Below are 22210 nucleotides of genomic sequence, written 5' to 3'. Positions count from 1 at the left end.
ACAATATTTGTACAGACTTATTTCTTATCAATATTAACTGTGTGTGGTATTAGAACTGAAACCTTGTATTGTTAGCTGTGCAATTGAAACATAGCATTGGAAAACGTCCAGATTTAGGAATCACTTGGTATCCGGTCTTCCTAGCCTCAGTGGCGTGTTTGGTTGCTGGTTACATAACTTTTTTTAGACTGCAGAAGTAGACTACAGACCTCTTTTAATTATCTTTAAACTAGTATAAATAGGCTATTTTCTATATAAAATAATGGAAAGCAAGGCCTGATTGATCAAAATATGACAATAAGGTGCCACAAGTACTCCTTTTCTTTTTGCAGATACAGACTAACAGGGCTGCGACTATGGAAACCCAACTATTCTTAAATAGCTAGTAAGGGCTTGTCTACATGGGGACTAAGTCAAGTTAATTTGGTTTGAAAACATTTGTGTACACATGACACAGGTGCCGAGGAGGCTGAAATTTAAGGTTTGATTTATTGTGCTGTACTGCCATGCTAACTTCAGTCCCAGGTGTCCATGGCTACAACCATTGTAGGCGGTTGTGACCTAACATTCCAGCGTCTCTCCCTCCATTGCCCCACGCTGTCCATTTGCTTCCCCCCTCCACTGTGTACCTTTCCAAAATGATGGTTACTTCAGTGGTGCAGTTGCCCTACATCTCATGCTAAAGCCCAGACTACTGATCTTTTTTAGGCTCACTCTGGAGAAGGCATTTGCTCACGTAGCTATTTTTCTTTCCCCTTCCTTCAGCTGTCCTATCTGGTGAAAATCCCCCCGCTCCAAAACCCCATTCGCCAGCTCCAGATGTCTGCCATGGCCTCTACCCTATTCACTTCCATGCAAGATTCACATAATGAAAACATTATTTTGTGTGAAAGGCAAAAGTATACAGAGACAGTGGTTACAGAAAAGGCAATTTGGTTACTGTTCTCACTTTCTGAGAGGTAGATATGGATATTTCAGGCCTGGACCTTGCAAGCCAGGTACAGCTCTCTGCTGAGGTTTTTTTGCGGGTTTACATGAAGAAAGAATGGTAACAGTGACTGCTTCAGGCAAACATTGCAGAATCCTGTTTTTTCTCTGCACTTTCACCCATGTATGCAGGAGGGAGAAGCCAAAATTGCCATGCTCCGAGCCCTGAGGGCAATGCCCGACATGCTGGGACACTAGTTCCAGCTTGGTTTTTGTCCAGAAATTGAGTCATAGCTGCACAGTCATTTTCCATCAGTATTGCTTATGGCTCCCTTCCACTCCTGCAGCAATTTGGGGGGACAATCCTGGTGAATAACCTCGTAGCATATCTTCCTGGCCTGCCCTTTGCTTTTTTTAAACAAAGCCATTCTGTGCCTTCTAGTCACCCACCTCCACGTGTATTGCTCACCATCTCTAAGATTCCCCCAAGGCTGGGAAGAATCTTGAGGAGGTAAAGCCAGAAACATGTTAACTTCAGTATCACGGTATATGTATATCACGGTGCTGTCACAGCTTTTTTAGAAAATGCACAATAGCTGTTTATGAATGTTTTTACTACTCCCACATACACGGCTCCTGTACCAGCCAGAACATCAAGGATGGGATCTTTTATCAAGACAGTGGCTGGCAAACCTGTCGGGGAGAAAAAAATGAAAACTCATGATGAAATGTTCATAGACATTGCAGAGTCCTCCCTCAAAGGTGTGGAGAGGTTGAGGGTTTTTTTTTTTTTTTTTGAGGACAAAGAAGGAATCAGATAAGACGCTCTCCAGGGAGGTTGTTGTAGTGACCAAGTACAGCGTGGCAGTTGCTAGGGAAAGCATTACTGTGGCCAAACATAGTATGGAAAAAGATAGGGAGATGCAGAAGCAACTCCTGGAGGCAGTACAAAGCCAAAATGCTTTGTTGCAGCGTATGTTACTATAGGGCAGCAGGTAATGCAGGGCTGTAAAACAATATATGCAGCCCCTGGGCAATACAGGTTAGTGGAAACTTTTCCCAACTGTACCCCCTGCCCCCTGCAGCAGGGCTCCCAGAGGCCATTATCAGAGACCCTAGCTTAGGGCACTGAGAACACTGGAACCTGGACCCCGAGCTCTTTTGAGTCCTCTATCACCCCTGGTAATTCGAGCCTCGTCACTCCACACCAGACGTCCCAGGCACAAGAACTGGTAGAGCCCAAGATGCATATTCACCTGCAATTTTGTGTTGTGTTGTGCACCGCACTCTTGCACTTTGTTGGTTTGTTTCACATCCAGTTTAATGACAGGGTTCTTTGTAGTTAGATTGTTTTTAATATATTGTTTCATTCGTGTTTCAGTTAAAGGTTCATTTCTGTTCATTACATAATAGATTGTTCAGTAATACAAATGTTGAAAAATTCATTCATAAGGAGTTCGTTTTTACACGGAAAATAATGAACTTTGCGCTTATCTATAAGGTTTTACAAGCACATATAGGCAAAGACATAAAATAAAATAGGAATTGCCTCAACATTGCACTTCCACTGCCCATAAACAACACTGATTTGCACAAAATATTTCCAACCTCCCCCCCCATACACACACAGATAAATAGCTGGATATACAGCTGCACAATTTCAGGTATGAGACTCAAAATAAGAGCAATAGGCATCCCCAATGATATTGCCCTGGCTGTTGGAATTTTTTATTGGAGGCCTTGCTGACTGTCCGAACCTCTGAGCAAGTCTCTGTACCTAAGCCTCTCATCCGCTGCTAAGGGTTCTCCCTGGCTCTGACAAATATTGTGCAAAATACAACATGCTGCTATAATCTTTGGGGCACTTTCTTCTGCTGCTTACAACCTATTCCACAAACAGTGCCATCTCCCTTTCAAATGTACACACCACTACCATTCTGCAACAACTGAGGTGGCAGTTAAAAGTCCCTGCCTTCAGCCCAAGTAGCTTTTGAATGGCTTCATAACAACGGAAGCTGCACACTACTTAGCAGCAGAGGATAATCTGGGTTTCTGAAGATAACTGGAGCAATCTCCACACCATTACTGTCCCTAGTGTTCCTGGAAGAAAACAGTCTTTTCTCCATGACATTAAAAAGAGTTGAGTTCTGAAAGAACCTAGCACCGTGGATCCTTCCAAACCACCCAACATTTGTCTGTAAACCTGCCCTGATGGTCGACAAGCTCTTCAAGCACTGTGGAGAAATACCCCTTTCTGTTTATGAATTCTGAGCTCTAATTGGGGGGAGAGGGGTGAAGGGGGGGGGGGGAAAGGCACGCAGATCCCATCAGTTTCCCCAATACAGTTTGTGTGCCAAGCCATCAATAACCACCAGAGCATTAATGAGCTGTATAACCTGGTGCAACAGCATCTTTTCCGTAGCACTACACATCTGAATGACAGTGGCCCAACAGTCAATCTCACCACACCAAATTGGTTCACTACAGACCAGTAGCATTCAGGGATAGCCAGCTTCCAGGTGGCAGTTGGGACCTGCTTGTCCGTGGGTATGTGGCATTGTATGTTGGTACACTGCCATTGTATCTCTAGGGTTAGTTCAGCACATATCTTCAGAAAGACTGCCTTCCCCATCCTGAAATTCTCTCACGGCTGCTGGTCATCCCAGGTCTGCAGAACAACCTTTTTCCACCAATCCACACTGGTTTTCCTAAGCCCAGAAACTATTCTACAAGCTATGAAGCTGCTTCAGGAACTGGACCTCCACCATCACTTGCTTGGTGTCTTCCTCTTCTTCCTCATCTGTGTCCCAGTTCCATAGCTGCTGAAGACCATTACTCCTCGTTCTGTCATCTGCTACTAGACTGTTCTCAATGGTAGCAGATGACAGAACGAGGAGTAATGGTCTCAAGTTGCAGTGGGGGAGGTTTAGATTGGATATTAGGAAAAACTTTTTCACTAAGAGGGTGGTGAAACACTGGAATGCATTACCTAGGGAGGTGGTAGAATCTCCTTCCTTAGAGGTTTTGCCATGACCTCAGTTTGCCACAAACAGCTGCTACGTATACACAGTGATGCTCATTGGCAGAGGTCACACCATCCCATGTGCACACTATTACTGGTACTATGCATTACCTGGCACACATAAAAAGCTGATGGTTAAACTCCCTGTATAGACAAGCCCTGAGAGTAAATGACTCATTGCACTACTTCTGCACACTGTACCTTTAATTATCTAGGAGCATGAATATCATAACCCTTACACTTTTAAGGGACACGAGTTTAAATCTGTATTGATAAGTTTTCCTATACACTTTAAAGCAAAGCACAGGAAGAGTCACTCTCTGTGTATCATCACAATATAATGTGTAATAGTTATAGGCATTTTTATCTATGGTTTCTCAAACTATTTGGGCATCTCTAGCTATTTATTAGATTAGAGTTTTCAAAGGTCACTGAACAGAACACATGCCTCCTGGGTAGTATTTTAATTTTTAATAGATGTGTAAAGTTATCAGCTTACATAGTACAGAAACCAGCGTGGTTTTTGCCAGTGCTAACGTAGATAATTATTCCTGTTATATTTTAAATGTTGTTGTGTAAGCATTTACACACACAGTTATAGTTCCTGTGGGAAGGCACTTGGAGCAGCAGATTCTGTGGCTACTTGTTCTTACTACTTGAAATGTTCAGTCACACTTATCAGTGCTATTCTCAGAAATAGGAATGATAAAGGATCTGCATCTGTTTTTGTGAGAGAGATAAAATACAAGTTATTGCCTTTAAATGGCTGTTATCCATTTATGTTACAGTGACAGTACTTTCAGAAGAGGTGATAAATACTTCACATTAATTATCCATTTTCTTCTATAAAGAGCCCTAGAAATTAGATTGGAAAATTGTCTCCATTTAATGGCAAAGCTGCAAAAATATGTTAGGCCAGTGGTTTGGAAATACAAAAACTATAGTACATCAGTAGCAAACAGTACATAATAAGCTTCCCTTCTCAGTGCAGATATCTGAGCTACCGTAATTTAGATCTCATCAGTTATTTACTTCACTTATGATACATTCCTAAAACTTGCAATTGCCAGCTAGCTCATGCATCCCTGAATTGTAGCTACAAAATAATGTAGGATTACCAGACAAAAATAAAATGGATTGCTGTCCCTTGGGACAGCTGTGCTTTTCCCCGCTTTGTTAATTGTAACAACTAAAGAAACAGAGATTAGGCACTGATTGCATTGCAGAGCATTGCCCAGATTCCATAAGCTTGGCAGTGCCAAAGTTGCACTCTTTTGTGGTTGACCAGTTGGTTGCAATATTGATTGTGAGAAAAGTCTATAGGGACATGGCGTTGGCAATACTCTCTCTCGGAGTGTTGAAAAAATCGTAAGTCAGGCATAAATACTTAATAGAGTAATTAATCACTGGAATAACTTTACCAAGCACCATGGTGAATTCTCAATGACTGACCATTTTAAAATCAAGATTGGCTGTTTCTCTGAAAGTTATGCTCTAGAAATTATATTGGGGAAGTTCTGTGGCCTGTGTTTCACAAGGAGTGAGACTAGTTGATCACAATAGTCCCTTCTGGCCTTGGAATCTGTGAATTCTCCCCCAAATTATGATATTTTTTCTTGTTTTTATTTGCCTTCTGGCTTTTAGGTTTTAAATTGCATTTGGGTGATATTATCAAACTTTTCTCTATAACAATTAGGGTGATCAGCTAGCAAGTGGGAAAAATCAGGACAGGGGTGGGGCGTAATAGGCACCTATGTAAGAAAACCCCCCAAATATCAGGATTGTCCCTATAAAATCAGGACATCTGGTCACCATAGTAACCATGAGCGTCACAAACTTACTGCTTTGGTTGGTTGGTTGTAAATGAAAGCTGAGATTCTCACATAATCACAGGATTCCAAGAGCTGGGACTTTAAGAAAAATACCAAATATTATGAGACTTGTAATTAAAATTGCGAGAATAGTTATGCTGTGGAAACCACAGAACTGAAGAGTGGGGCGCAGTCACAATAGTAGTATAAGAATTGGGAACAGCAGTGTCCTCCCACGCACTGCTGGGGAGTCTTGTATATCTAGGCGTCAGACTCTGGCAGATTCCCCTCCTTTAGAGACCTGGGCTAGGGCAGGAAGTGCAGGAACTCCGAGTGTGGAGCCAGCCACAGAAATACGTTCTCCTTTGTACCTTTGTGCAATACTCCTTCCTCAGCTGCACCTTGAATCTGTCCCACAGTCTATATATATATAATTCTTCTAGTGCATACTGATATAGCAAAATTACATTAATAGATATCAGACAAATGTGCAAAAAAGTTACACGTTTAAATGCTTCAACCACCTTAGAGATCATTTGATTTTTCTATACTAATTTATGGACATAAAATACAGATCCAGCAGTAGTATAGCGCTTGGCAGGTTGCAATAAACTTCAGTGCCCAAAAGCATGCTTAGTATTCCCCAAAATAAGCCATTACTTTCCTCTATCTTCAGTCATAAAAATACACCGTAAAAAGGAAATGCTGTGTAGAATGACTTGCATTAGTGCAGTGGAGTTAGGCCTCCGTTATTTCAGGGCTGTAAAATGCATCAGATGCCTACTAGGCAGGGGGCTAAACATAAGCCAAAGATAATGGGCAGGATGGGTGGCCTTAGTGCAGAGACAAAGCCCAGACTAGCCACTGGACACTACTGTGAAAGTTCAAATTGCAGGAATTCCCAATAGGATATTGCACCCATGCTTGGAGGCACTATCTCTTCTGTGTGTATGTGGCTGATAAACTTGGAGCTCTTCCCTCTGCCTGTGAGGAATTCTCTCCGCCAATTCAAGTTGGAGTCTCCTAGTTATTGGGCAAAGAGGGCAGGATTGAGCATTCGAAAATTACAAGTCAAACCCCAAATGCATTATTTTTTGTTAAATCGAATGAATTTTTTGAACTTGGCTTCTGGTTTTTGAGCGTTTAGGGGTCATGTTTTCCAGCATTTCTGTGCAACCAGCGAGGCTAGGAACTAACTTTGAAAGTCAAGTTTCTCATGTAATCACGTGACTACAGGAGTTGAAACTGTAAGAATAACACCAGATATTGTGCAACTAATGATATAGTCATGAGAGTCAGCAGCATGGAGAAAGGGATCTCTGCTAATTTATGCTTTCCTAACCCAGACCCAACCTCTCCCTTGCCTAGTCACCATCAGCCCAGTCCATCCCACTAGTAGGCAACACATTACAATGATACAGTCATGCACTTCTCCCTGGCCCTATCCTCTTCTTGCAAGACATTACTTCTGTGGCTGATATAAGCTAGGACTAACCCCTTCCCCTCTAACTTATAGCTCACTTTTCTCTGCTTAGATCCTCCTCTTTACACACCCTGCTCTCTGAGGAGAAACTCATTTCTATTGTTCTGCTTAGCCCCTACCTCATTGCTATCCCTCAAGCAGCTGAGTTATTTGCTCCACATCCTCTTCAGCTGCCCTCCCCTTCTACCTGGCAAATCTGTAAGATAGTGCCTAACATCACTCAACCTACCCTCAGCTGGCTGGCAGAAAACCCGACACTTTTATTTGCCTAGATAGCACTTCTATTTGTCCCAGGTTTCTGGACAATAAGATTTTCCCCCGACTGGTAACTGATAAGGCAATGAATACCAGACCTGCTGAGGAAATTATGATGGATTTTGCTAGCATATCAGCAAATATCAGAAAGGGACTGTGAAGAGGGTTGGAGAAAGGCAGGGAGGAGTTAGATAAACCTTTAAAATAGTTCATGGCCAGTTCAGGGTTTGGATTGAGAACGTCTTCATTTTTTTTTCTGGTTTAGTTGGTCCATTCTTATGAGTTTGCTAAAAAGAAATTCACTTAGTTACTAGTAGAGTTGATTTTGAAAAAATTGGTAGTTCCATCCTGTAGGATATTCCAATATTTTGACATTTTCTTTTCATCCCAAATCAGTATGAGAAGTCAAAATAGCTAATTTTTTTGTGGAGCTTAAAATTTGGAAAAAGATTTGGAAATATTGAAATATTTCAGTTTTTTACTTGATACAACATTGAAATGTGTCTCTCTGAGTGCCGTGGTGCTGCCTGGAAGTTCTCTTAATCTCCCATGATGTCCCACAATGGTTCAACCAAGTGGAAGACTGGTGCATTCTGGGAGATGTGGTCCAGTCAGGAAAACCAGCCCACAGAGAAGAATGGGCTCATGATGCACCAGAACTGTAACTCCCATGAGGCACTACAGCAGTTCAGGTGGATGCAGTTCAATGTTGAGTCTTGCTGAAATGAAACATTTTGATGTAGTTCAATGAACAATAATATTTTGATTTGGGTTGGCCCCACTTAAATGGAAAATCAAAAACTGTTGGGAAATTCAGTTTTCCAGTGGAAAATTTGGATTTTGCATAAACTGTATTTTCAGTCAAGAAAATACTTTGATGGAAAAATCCATTAGAGAGAGACCTTTGTCAGATCATTCTGACATGTTCTGTTTAGTGTCTGCATCTTGACTTCCTCCAGAGAGGTTGAAAATCTGCCTCACTTAATTATAAGAGAGACTGTAAAAGATGTTGCATTTCAGTTGCACTTCCAGAGGTCAGCATTCATGTTTCAGCAGAAAGTGGTTTTGGTTCTTATTTTCCAGCTCCGAGGGGATGTGGGCATTCTTGCTGGAGGAACCTGGACAGGGTTGGATTTCCAGAGCTCCCCAGAATTCAGGTGTCTAGTTTGTCATGCTATGTGGAGTGGCTCACAACTGAGAGTGCCTACCTCAGGTCAGACTGTCAGAAAACAGGGCAGACACCCCAAGATGGTGGTATGTTCTATAATTAGATTTCACCAAGCCAGTAACAAATTTGAACTCCTGGATCACTATGCCAGTCTTACCATAGAGTCAAAGACAGTCCCCTTAGATGCTTCAGTCTATCTTGCCACCCAGACAAACTGGACTTGTGGTAAAAAGAAACCTATACCAAAAGCACGTCGCATCAGGTTGCTCCCAGTCCCAAGAGACCTTTCACTTGCTCCAGATCAATTGGTACTCTATATCTTACACCAAAGACAAGGCTGGTAACTAATTCTAGAGTAAACTAACTAAAAGGTTTATTAGCTAAGAAAAGGAAATGAGAGTTATTGAGAGGTTAAAGCAGATACAATAAATGCACAGATGAGCCACATTCTGTAATGCCAAAGTGATGTAATAAATTGCCAGTTTTTCAAAAGTCTTTTCAGGGTGCCCAGGTTGTCTCTGGGGATCTCCGCTTTGCATTTCATACACTTCCCTGTAAGAGTCCAAATAGTCTAGAGATTCAGGATCCTTCCTTGAATCCATACTTATCACTTCTTCTCACAGAAAACAAACTGACAGTGTCACTGCCCACATGGCCTTTCCTTTGATGATGGAGTGAGGAATGCATTTGGAGTCTTTGACCTCCCATCATCACACACAATGATCACTTGCTTTGAAATCAGCACTTTGCTATTAAAGTTCTTCGTTTGCATTCCACCAGGCTTCTTTCTCAATGGATGAGTTATTTAGTTACAGGGGTACACACGATGTAAATGTTTGCTACTACATTATAACGGGATACAGATAAGTGAAAACAATGCCTGTACATCCCACTAGTTTTCATGAAGTTTAAATGCCAAATATATTCAACAATCACTTTGAGCTATAGTAATACACAAGTGTATTGGTTGCGGCTCTGGCATGAGCTTGCACCTGGTCTTCCAGCGTCACATAGTCAACTGGAGGTTGAACCTTTTGAACTTAAGTAAATTTTAGGGTCAAAGATTCACAAACAATCGATCCTATCTAAAAAAGAACAACTGCAAATTCATTCTCATCTGCTTCTGATGTAGTAAGGAGTCTACATGAGGTCTGTGTTTTTCTCTCCTGTGTCCAACAGGTGCACGAATAGGAATCATTCATTTAATGATGCTGTTTTCCGCACTGACTTCCCTGGTGGAAGCCAGGAAGTTTCCAAATGCATTCCATAGAATATTGAAGAGCAATAGAAATTGGAATGTGTTCCATTGTACAGTGCACAGAATCCTATCTGGTTTGTGTAGCCTATATGAGCTGCTAAAGTAAAAATTTTATTTACAGTCTGAATTTTGGCAGGAGTCTTTCTTGTATTTATGTGGTGTCAGCTGGGAGCTATGTCTGGAAAGTGAGCGTCGAAGTCTAAGGCTTTTTTTTTTTAAAGCCTCTAGACACCAGCCATATTTGTGTATTGTTCAGGCAGCAGCATGTTATGACTTCAATATTGAGAAGGGGTCAGAAGGCGTTGCAATGGGGAGGGTGCAGTCCTCTGCAGTTCACAGCAAGTAAATGACAGCCTTGAGGGAGTTATCCAGGAACAGCTAGAATGGTAGAAATGTGTTTTTAAGATAGACCATCAGATCTTTACAAAGCTCATACTGTAAAACAGTGTGCAGTGGATTCCCTTGAGAAGTGCAGGGTGCATAAGTCAGCACCTGATGATTGACAGTAGAATGGTCTGACAAAACATAATGGTTTAAAAAAAAAAACTTCTAAAATTAGCGTCCCCCAAGTAATCATGTTGCTCTGCCCAATGCATGCTGTTGTTCTCTCTGTTTCTTCAAGTGCATTTTTGTTGTGGATACCACCCGCTTTTCCGAGCTTTCTGATTAGGTGCTTTTTTTAATGCCATTTCTTTACCTGGCCTAACATGCTTCCTTAGTGAAAGCAAATGGTATCTCTTCTTGGCAAACTCAGACTACAGTTACTGTAATAAACAAACCCAGTCCTTCCTGCCTGCTGGCTTGTGGCAGGGTAGTGACCTAAGGGTGTTTTAAAGAAGAGAGAGAGTGGCCCTGCATAGCTTACCTACACAAGAATGAGCATTATCTGTGTGTAGAACTGAATCGTCAGCTAAAGAAAATAAAATGCTAGTCAAGTCTTATTTGTGCAAGTGCAATCAGCCTGTGATACTACTAGTCCTTGCCACAGTCTTGGGTGCTATGCAGGTCAACTGCCTTCCCAGTAACAACTGCACCTCACAGAGGAAGGGTACTGATGGGATGAGAAGCTGAAGGAACCTGCTATTCAGGGCTTCCTGCCAGTCCCGCTACCATGACACTAACATAGTCTGGCCAAGATTTTCAGACGTGACTAGTGATTTTGGATGCCTCAGTTTTTAGTTGCCAAACTTGAGACACCTTGAAAATGCCTGGCTTGAAAAAAGGGCTGAACATCCATCCAAGTCCAGTCCCAAGTTGGGCACCCACAGTAACTAGTCACTTGAAAATCTTGCTCTTCATTCTTATCCTGTGAGACAGCAGCTGTCACACTGAAATAACTGCTTGTTGGAGAGGGGCGTCTTTTTTCTGGGAGTCTGTCTCGCTAACTCTGGATACTTCTATAGCACCTGTCCCTTTGGAATGTAAGTGTCTGAAAGGTGGAATAGCTTGGGGCATGAGAGTTGGAGCTACTGCAGAGAAGAAAGGGGGCTGTGGCCATTGGTCTATTTGCTTTCTTGCTCCACATACAACATCTGGAGTTTGAAACTGAATTGTTCCACATTCTTGTCTCATTTTGGATTGCTGGCATGGGAGGCTAAATACTGGCTTGGAGTAAGCCTCAAATCCCTCTTGACATATGAAATAGATTGTTAGTGCTATTGTTGTTAGAAATTAATAAATTGGGAGTGAGGTGAGGAAGAAATTAGATAACTTGCCCAAAATCCTACTGCAAAGCTGGAGCAGAGCCCAGGACTCCTGACCAACCGCATGAATATATTCCCTCCTAGAATGGGCATAATATAGACGGTTTCAGTACGAGTCCTTCCAGATGGGCGAAGTTTATGCAATGCATGGCAAATCCTAGCTAATGGCTTTGCATCTAGTATCTACTTACAAGGAAGACTTGGCCACTATTTTAGCATCTTTACAGCTGAAAAGTGGTTGCATTCTTTCCCAAACTGGGTGGTTAGAGGACTCTAGGGCCCTCTGTCAGTCTGAAAAACAAAAACTCAGCATTGTTGGGTAAGGAGAAAAAGGCAAGTGCCAAGGGACTACTAGGAAAAACATTTTAACAGTTAAGATTTTATAGCGACTCGAGGACTGGGGAAAAGAGAACCTGAAAAAATATCTCATATTTAGCTTCCTTTCAGCAGCTGTCAAAGAAAACTTTATTTTCATATTGTTACTTTAAAGGCTTACATTTAAATTTAAATGCCTTAATGACTCTGCATGGACAACAGCTGTGCCAAGTGAGAAAGCTGTAGCTCCTTGGATTTATCACTGCTATCCAGCGGCATGTCACATAGTGCCCCTCAAAGGAGTAGTTTATCTCAGTCACTTCCTAGAGACATGAGTGTCCCCTCCCACATACACACAAGTTAATATGTCATGTTAGAAAAACCTATATTTTAGTTCACATTTGAGGTTTTAGAGCTCTCTAGAGCAACAGATCTTTTTAATGCTGTGAATTACTGCTTTTTCATCTATTTTTATGACAAAATATCCTCAATACTTTTAATAACTTGCATAAATTGTATATAGCGGCATCTGTATTTTTTGTGGTGAAATTTAGTGAGTCAGCTAGTCTGACTGAAATAGTGGGGGATATTTATGCTGCGGATGAGCTGCACTGTAGTAGATTAGGGGGTAGGGTATAGAAAGGAGTTTATTTTTATGTGGAAATCTGGTATCCAGAGACTAATGCTGAGATTTTAAATCACTGTAAACATTTCTCTATATTAAAATAGTATATCAGGTTTATACAGCATAAAAGTGCTAAGGTATTTTAGTATTTTATTAATCCTTTTGAAGTTTTCAAGGCTGCTGTGAACAGGAAGAAACCTGTTTGTTTGGAGGAATCTGATAAATAATTTTAAATTAAAGATCATGGATTGTTTCAGTCTCACGTGCAGAAAGTTATGTAGGAATAAGTACTTTGCATGTCTGCAACACCTGTAATCCAGGGACCTCAAAGTTGTTTGCAAACATTAACACACTTAGCCTCACAATGACTCTTAGTGATATCTTAAGTATTATACCCATTTTATAGGCGGAGTTTAAGGAGGCGTCTAGAGGTTATGACCCGGCCATGATCTCTCAGAAAGTCAGGAGCAGAACTGGGAGTAGAACCTGGAAATCATGATTTCCATTGCCCTGCTCTAACAACTGCTACTTCTGATACCTAAAAAATTATTAGAGGGGTAGCCCTGTTAGTCTGGATCTGTAAAAGCGGCAAAGAAGACTCTTTGCCGCTAAAAAACGATGTCCTTCATTATCTCTGCTAGTAGGGCCACTGTTAACTCACCAGAGTTGAGTCACGAAGCATACTGGGCCATCTCATTCTGAGAGGCGCAAAATACAGAAGTACTTGTGCAATAACTCACTTAGCACAATTCTCTTGCTGCACTGAAGTCTCGCAGAGGGGTTTGTACAAAGAAATGTGTGGGAAAGGATTACATAGTCTATCAATACCCCAGACAGCACCGTGAAGGTGACATAAGAGTAAAACTCAAAAGTAGCATGAAAATTCTCCACACATTGGTCATAATAAATATTCACCAGTAAAGAAAATGGAGAAGAATAATGTTTTTGTTTGTAATATCAAAGAAAAACCTGCCTGTGCTTAGTACAGTGAAAAATATTCTTTAAGTTTATCTCTATAATTCTGAAACTTTGAGTTATCTATTACACAAAAGTTGTTTCATATAATTTACAGATGCCTATGTGCTGCTTGAAGTCTTGCACTGGAATTTTCCACATTTTTCTGTTTTATTCAATTTTAAATTGACATTTATTTTTCAGATGCTATCTATCTCATTCTCTCTTCCTTACTCAGTCACCCTCTAGTATACACCAGATAGCTTTAGTGAATAATTCCTCCACTCTGTTTTTTTCACATGAAAATTGCCTTTACTTGGGATGTAACTTTTCAGAATAGAACACTTGATTTATTGGCATTCTCTGGCTGATAGGCACATGAATGCTTAGACTGACAGAGAGCATCCAGTTTTCAAAAGGAATGTTTTAAATGCATAGCAGATCATTTTAATCTTCAAAATAATTAAAACACCTGTTTAAGTGGGGATTGTCTTGGAGTTTTAGACCTAATCCTGCAAGTTGATCCATGGCAGCAGACTTCTGCCCCCATGTGTAGCCCCGGTGAAGGTCCTTATTGGTCTAAAGGTCCTACCATTCAGATTAGTTCATCCGATCAAGGCCCTGGTATCAGAGTTTAATGTGGACATGGTGGTGTTCCCAGAACCCCCTGATACTTGTCCAGATTTTCAGAAAGTAATATATGAGCATCAGACTCTGCTCAGTTCTGCTCTTTTAAGTCTATATAAGAAGCTGATAAACAGGAAGGAATCCAAAGGCATCTCTCAGCAAACATGGAGTTGCCTGCCCAATAACATTTTAAATCAAACAGTACCAGCCAGTACTAAATGGAGGTGAAAGCACCAGTCTTTATAACTAGATGTTGTATGTTCCCAAATGAATTTACCAGTTCTAAAAAAGCTACTGCAGCATTACTGCCAGGGAGTGCTTTGATAAGAAGAAATAACAAAGGAATGCATTCCTTTTGATGCCTGGGATCCTGACTATTGAACAAGATGCATCTTTCGGAACTTCTTTTTAGTAGGGTGGGGAAGAACCTTACAAAAATTAAGTAAGACTTATTGAGGAGCATTATTCTTAGAAGATGTGTGTGCAGAATTCACTTGGCTCCCCAACAGACATTAATATAATAATAATATAATATTAAGGAAAAAAAAACATTAATTTACTAATACAATAGATGACTCTCATTCTAAGCAAGGATGGCCTTTTTCTAGGGTGACCTTTCTAAAAGTAACTTTGAAATATTGTATTTGTCTTTCAAGGGAAAATAACTTTTTGTATTATAGAAAGATTGGCTTCCATTTCTGTTATTAACTCGCAATTGATTTCAGTGCATAAATTAGTGGTACTCCACCTTGAAGAGAGGGAGAGCTACTTCAGCAGTGAATGGCATCACAGAGGGAGAAAAAATAATCCCCTCACTATATCATGCTCTGCAAATGTGGTTGTGCATCACAATGTGCTGATATATCACAATTTTAAAAAAAGTGTAATCCACTGCCAGGATGTAGCACCTCCATTATTTTCTGCTCTTCTGCAGTGCCATTTGACACAATCCGTAGATCATCTTTCTTGCCCTTAGCACACCCTCTTTCAGCCTCCTTTTTTCAGGCTCTGGGTGGGGGAAAAAAAAGAGAAGAAAGTTATTTCTCTTCATAACAGTGAGAGAGATTTGATCCAGTATGGTTTTTGGTACTGTATTTTTACAGGAACAGCTGTCCAGACCTGTAATACTGAAAGCAAATGGTCTGCTGCTTGAGATGGTATAATGAGCCCTGTGGACCAATGCCCTCTTACTTTGGTTCACACAATTTCATTGGTGTGCTGGGGGTTATATAACTAAATTAAGAGCAATTGCATGCCATGCATGCATGTTATATTACTAGATACCACTTCACACTAGGAAGTATCATAGCTGGCAAGTTTCTGGCCTGGCTCAAAGGTCACCTCATGTGGTGCGATGTGACACATACAAATAGTGAATTCTGACTCCGCTATATGAACCCTGTATTGAGGCTAGTCCATTTTCAAATGATGCTGCTGGTGATCACACGCAGCACAAAATACAGTCCTTCACCAAAGCAATAAACAAGAGCTCCTGTTAACCATTTTTCAGAGTAACAGCCGTGTTAGTCTGTATTCGCAAAAAGAAAAGGAGTACTTGTGGCACCTTAGAGACTAACCAATTTATTTGAGCATAAGCTTTCGTGAGCTACAGTTTCTAGGTCACCACAGAACTGTATCATGTTCGTGGGGGTGGAGGGGCAGAAGGAGCTTCTAGGTCACCACAGAACTGTATCATGTTCGTGGGGGTGGAGGGGCAGAAGGAGTTTCTAGGTCACCACAGAACTGTATCATGTTCGTGGGGGTGGAGGGGCAGAAGGTAGCTCAGAAAAGCTCATGCTCAGATAAATTGGTTAGTCTCTAAGGTGCCACAAGTCCTCCTGTTCTTTTTGTTAACCATTTTGTGAATTTAGTTGCTTGGTAGTTGTAGTAGTGTGTAGATTGCCACTGGTTTGGGTAAAATTAAAGAGGAAGATAAAATAGCTAAAATTGACTCATGGAGGACAGGTTCTGTCATCTTCGCCCCTTGTCGAATAGTACCTTACACTGCAAATAATCCCATTGATTTTGATGATAATTAGGGCCCTACCAAATTCACAGCCATGAAAAGTGTCACGGACCGTGAAATATAGTCTCCCCCGTGTATTGTAGGGGGGTTGCAATATAGCCACCCTTTTGTATTGTATTGCAATATAGCCACCAAATATTGTAGGGGGGTTGCAATATAGCCACCCTTACTTCTGCGCTGCCTTCAGAGCTGGGTGGCCGGAGAGCAGTGGCTGCTGGATGAAGGCTGCTGGATGAAGGCAGTGCCGCCATCAGCAGCAGCGCAGAAGTGAGGGTGGCATGGTATGGGGGGGTATCATTTTTTTGGGGGTGTAGGGCCAGCCGTATGGTTGGGCACTGTGGTTGCTCCTGCCACACACACACACAGCCAGCCCAAGGCTCCTTTAACTTCTGAGCATTGGGGAGGAGCAGGGTTTGGGGCACCCTGGCCAGAGGCTCCTACCATGCGCCAGGCTCTAGCTGCTAGTCTTGGCCAGGCTGTGGAGGGACAGGACTTCCTTTTCCTCTGCATTGGCCACTCCCAGGGCTGGGTCAGACCTACCTCTGGTGCTGGCATAGAAGTAAGGGTGACAATACCATGCCATGCCACCTTCACTTCTGCGCTGCTCCCTTCAGAGCTGGCCTCACAGCCAGCAGTCACCACTCTCTAGCTGCCAGTAGCAGTGCAGTAGTAAGGGTGGCAATACTGTGAACTCCTATAATAGCCTTGCAACTCCCCTAAAAATCCCTTTTTGGGTCAGGACCCCCACAGTTACAACACCATAAAATTGCAGATTTAAATATCTGAAACCGTGAAATTTAAGATTTTTGAAATCCTATGACCGTGAAATTTACCAAAATGGACCGTGAATTTGGTAGGGCCCTAATGATAATAATAGTATATAATATTTTTCATTTGTAAATCTCCAAAATAGGCAAGTATCATTATCCCCATTTTACAGATAAGGAAATTGGGGCACAAAGAGGCAAAGTGTTTTGCCCAAGGTCAGCCAGCAGGTCAGAGATAGAGTGGGAAATAGAATACAGTTCTCCTGAGTCCCTGTCCATGGCCACTCTCCTCTTTGATTTCATTGGCACTGCACGTGGAGTAACAGCCACCTTTAGGAGGCCATACTGTTACTCCTAGTAGCAGCCAGCTGTCCCAAGGCTTGGCTTCTCCTTGCTCCACAGTTTTTGTTTTTTAAAAAGCGTCTATATTATAGATTCCAAGGCTAGAGTGGACCTCTGTGATCATATAGACTGACCTTCTGTACAACACAGGCCTTAGAACTTCCCCAGCATAACTCCTAGAGCGTATCACTTAAAAAAAATCAATCCTGACTTAAAAATTTTCAGAGATGGAGAATCCACCATGACCCTTGGAAAGTTGTTCCAGTAGTTAATTACTGTCACTGTTAAAAATGTACACCTTATTTCTAGTCTGAATTTGTCTAGCTTCAGTTTCCATCTGTTTGATCATGTTATACCTTTCTCTGCTAGATTGAAAAGCCCACTATTACATATTTGCTCTCCATGTGTGAGGATCTGTGCAAGAATGATACCAGCTACTAGGACATGGCAGTCTGGCCTGGTTGTCAGGATGGTGTTCAGGAGCCAGAGGGCAACGTGCAAGTCTGAGACTAGGAGTCCGAGCTGGAAGTTGGAGCCATGGTCAGACAGGAAACAGGAGTAGGGTGACCAGACAGCAAGTGTGAAAAATTGGGACGGGGTGGGGGGGTAATAGGAGCCTATATAAGAAGAAGCCCCAAATATCGGGATTGTCCCTGTAAAATTGGGACATCTGGTCACCCTAAACAGGAGCCAAAGGTCAGCGCTGAGTTGGGAGCCAAAGAGCCGCAGTCTAGGGTCGGAGCCAGGGCAGGCAGAAACCATGGCAACAGGATTCAGGGACTGGAATAAGGCCAAGGGCAGGAGCTAGAAAGAGGACAAGGTTAAAGTCATGCACCTAGGACTAGGCCAGGAGTCAGGTAGCGGAGAGCAGGGTCTGTAGCAGCCAGGATCCACCTTGTTACACAGACAACTTCCTTTGTCTCTTTCTGGCTTAAATAGTCTGGCACAATCGAGGACTCCAGAGCTCCTCCAATCAGGTCCCTGTGGGGTGGTATCTTCAGTGGACTGTAAGGCCTCAGAGCTTCCAATTCTCCTGTCCCTAATAGAGCCATCGGATGGTGGCATGGATGTGGCAGTGGCCCATGGGCCCACGTTCAGAACCTGTGCATCCTCAAACCATGTAGGTATTTATAGACTGTAATCAAGTCACCACTTAACCTTCTATTTTTTAAGCTAAATAGATTGAGCTCCTTGAGCCTATCTAGGGTTGCCAGGCATCCTGTTTTCAACCGGAATGCTCAGTTGAAAAGGGATCCTGACAGCTCTGGTCAGCACTGCTGACTGGGCTGTTAAAAGTCTGGTCAGCAGGCTAAAGCAGAATGCCTGGCTCTGCGTGGCTCCCAGAAGTGGCTGGCATTTCCCTCTGGCTCCCAGGCAGAGGTGCAGCCATGGGGGCTCCATGTATTGCATCTGCCCCAAGCACTGGTTCCGAAGCTCCCATTGGCTGGGAACTATGGCCAATGGGAGCTGTGGGGGTAGTATCTGTGGATGGGGGCAGCATGCAGAGCGACCTGGCTGCGCCTCCACCTAGGAGCTGGAAGGAAATGCTGGCCACTTCCAGGAGCCGTCTGAGGTAAGTGCTGCCCAGAGCCTGCACCCCGAACTCCCTCCTCCATCCCAGCCCTGAGCCCTCTCCCAGACCCAAACTCCCTCCCAGACCCCGCACTCCGAACCCCTCAGTCCCAGCCCAGAACTCTCATCCCCAGCCCCACCCCAGAACCCCCAGGCGGAGCCCTCACCCCCCCAAGTCCCTGCCCCCGCCCAGAGTCCGCACTTCCAGCCAGAGGCCTCACTCCATCCCACACCCCAACCCTCTGCCCATCCCAGTGAAAATGAGCAAGAGGTCGGGCGAGAATGAGCAACTGAAGGAGTGGGGATGGAGTGAGCAGGGTGCAGGTCCTCAGAGAAGGGATAGCGTATGGGCAGGGCCTCAGAGAAGGGGTGGGGCAGGGGCTGGGGCAAGGGTGTTCAGTTTTCTGCATTCAGAAAGTTGCCAACCCTAAGCCTATCACTTAAGAGATCTTGTCTAATTATTTATTCATTCTCATAGCTCTTCTCTGAACCATCTCCAATTTATCAACATCCTTCTTGAATTGTGGACACCAGAACTGGACACAGTATTCCAATAGTGGTGGCACTAGTGTCAAATACAAAGGTTTAATTAACTTCTTCTCTTGAGATTCCCCTGTTTATGCCTCCCAGGATCGCATTAGCCCTTTTGGCCACAGTGCTGCCCTGGGAGCTCATAGTCATCTGATTATCCATGATGCCCAAATCGTTTTCAGAGTCACTGCTTCCCAGAATAGCGTCCCCCATCCTGTAAGTATGGCCTATATTCTTTGTTCCTACATGTATACACTGTCATATTAAAATAAACATTGGTTGCTTGTGCCTAGCTTATTCAAGTGATACAAATTGCTCTGTATCAGTGACCTGTACTCTATTTACTATGCTTACAGTTTTTGTATCACCTGCAAAGTTTGTTTTCTTCCAAATCAATAATAAAAATTTAAAATATCATTCGGCCAAGACTCAATCCCTGCAGGACCCCACTTAAAACACATGTTTAATGATACTTTGTTTACAATTATATGTTGAGACCTCTCAGTTAGCCAACTTTTCAGCCATTAAATATGTGCCATGTTAATTTTATGGCTTTCTAGTTTCTTAATCAAATTGTCAGGTGATGTAAGACATGTGACTTGACAGAAGTCTATGTTTATTGCAGCAATAATATTAACTATATCAACCAAACTTCTTATCTCTCTCAAAAAAAGATAAAGTAAGTTTGACAGGATCCATTTTCCATCACCCATACTGACTGACATTAATTTTATTGCCCTTCCCTAATTCTTTATTAATTGAGTCCTGTGTCAGCCACTCACTTATCTTGCCCCTGATCGATGTCAGACTGACAGGCCTATAATTACTTGGATCATTGCATTTACACTAGTAAAATATTGGTAGAAGATTAGCTTTCTTCTGGAAGATTAGCTTTCTTCCAGTCTTCTGGAACTTTTCTGGTGTACAAGGACTTACTGAAAATCAGCATTAATGGTCCAGTGCGCTCCTCAGTCAGCTCTTTTAAAACTCTTGGATGCAAGTTATTTGGACCTGCTCATTTAGAAATGTCTTACTTTAATATCTCCTGTTTACCATTCTCCTAAGAAACTAGTGGAAGGGAAAGGGTGCTGTCCTATGATATGACTAGAACAGAAAAATGTATTGAACACTTCTGCTTTTTCTGCATTATTATTGACAATTCTACCATTTCTATCTAATAATGGACAAGTACCATTTAGGATTCTTTTTGTTTGTAATAAACTTAAAAGAACTTATTTCCCCTCTCTCTCCCTTACCTTACTTTGCTTCCCATATCAATTTTCAACAATTACTAGCTTCTGATTAATATACTATCAATTTCATTTGTTATATTTTTGTGTATCTGTTTTCACTTCCCCTCCATACCAGGTTGGTTTTTTAACCAATATGGCCTTCTTCCTGATGGAATTGTGGCTTTTGGAGCATCTATTAATGTGTTCTGAAACCAGTCCCAGTTGTCATTCACATTTTTCTGATTAAATTCTTTCTCCCAGCTGATTTGGCTTTCCTCCCCAAATGTCTGTCGTTATCACCAGTTCACCTCCAACAACTGTAGCTCTAACATAGACAAGGACTGAAGAAGACCAGTATTCAAAGAAGACCAATATCCAATTGGAACTACAAGGCAAATTTAGCCAGGTGGAAGGAAATCACTTAAATTTGAATTTAATGAGGACATGGAGGCTAATTCTACTATTTTGTGCAAGATCCAATTGGATCTTTAATTACCACAGTTAGGCAGGATCTTGGCTTTACTTGCATGCAGGATTTTTAAAAGAACTGGCAAAGGAATTCTCTGGATCATTACCGTCAATTTTTAATAAGTCTTGGAACCCTAGGGAAGTTCCAGAGGACTGGAGGAAAGCTAATGTTCCAATATGTAAAAGGTGCATGTGAGATATCATTAATGCTAATCAACACAGATTTATGGAAAATAGATCCTATCAAATTAATTTGATATCTTTTTTTAAAAAAAAATGAGATTACAAGTTTGATGTAGAATGCAACATTTTCATTAAAAAACTATAATGATAGAAAATCAGCAATGCTCCCAGCCAGCAGCCACCACCTTCAGGCCCCCCAGCACTGAAGGTAACGCCACCACCAGCACAGAAGTAAGGACATCAGTACTGCAGCCCCCCTACAATAACCTTGCGACCCCCCCCCCCACCACTTCTTTTTTGGGTAGGACACTACAATTACAATAGCATGAAAATGCAGATTTAAATAACTGAAATCATGGCATTTATGATTTTTAAAATCCTATGATCATGAAATTCACCAGAATGGACTGTGAATTTGGTAGGGCCCTAGTTATACAGAAGGTCAAACTAGGTGGTCCTTTCTGTCTTTATAATCTATGAATCTGCTTCTCAGTCATCCGTGTGCCAAAATTAATCTACTTAGGCATTGTTTAAAAAGACAACTGTAGCAGAGCGAGACCCACCGCTGTGGCACCTCCTGCTGGTTGTCCTGGGAATTAGCTCATGTCCAGCTCCAGAGCGCCCTCTGTTGGCCGGTATCTCGCCTGCCGCTGGCCCCAAGTCCCTCCCGGACCCTGGTGCCCTTTACCTCAAGGTTCTGCCCCAGCAGTACCCCCACGCTCTGGGTCTCCCCTGCCAGGGGAACCCCCAACCCTCTAAATCCACATTGCTTCAGTGGCTACTGGCAGTCATCAGCTAGCCCCCGCTCATTGGGGCAGACTGCAGTCTGTAATGGCCACTCATCATTGGCAAGGGTTTAGGGCCTGCTGCCTTTGCCTATCCTCGGGCTGCCCCTCTGCAGCCCCAGTACCTTTTGTAGGCCTTCAACGAGGCCTGCAGCC

The 22210-nt window shown here is 42.4% G+C and overlaps 1 protein-coding gene across 12 annotated transcripts in view; it reads left to right on the top strand.

The window, feature by feature from the left end:
* The window catches only part of DLG2 (discs large MAGUK scaffold protein 2), a gene marked incomplete at its 5' end in the record, with an annotated part of 1505837 nt that overhangs the window by 987888 nt on the left and 495739 nt on the right, over positions 1-22210 (top strand). The gene's annotated exons all lie outside the window — the stretch shown is intronic.

This window comes from Lepidochelys olivacea (genome assembly GCF_965140295.1).
Source record: "Lepidochelys olivacea isolate rLepOli2 genome assembly, chromosome: 1".
In the NCBI taxonomy this organism is placed as follows: domain Eukaryota; kingdom Metazoa; phylum Chordata; order Testudines; family Cheloniidae; genus Lepidochelys; species Lepidochelys olivacea.
This window is presented reverse-complemented; position numbering and strand designations above follow the sequence as displayed.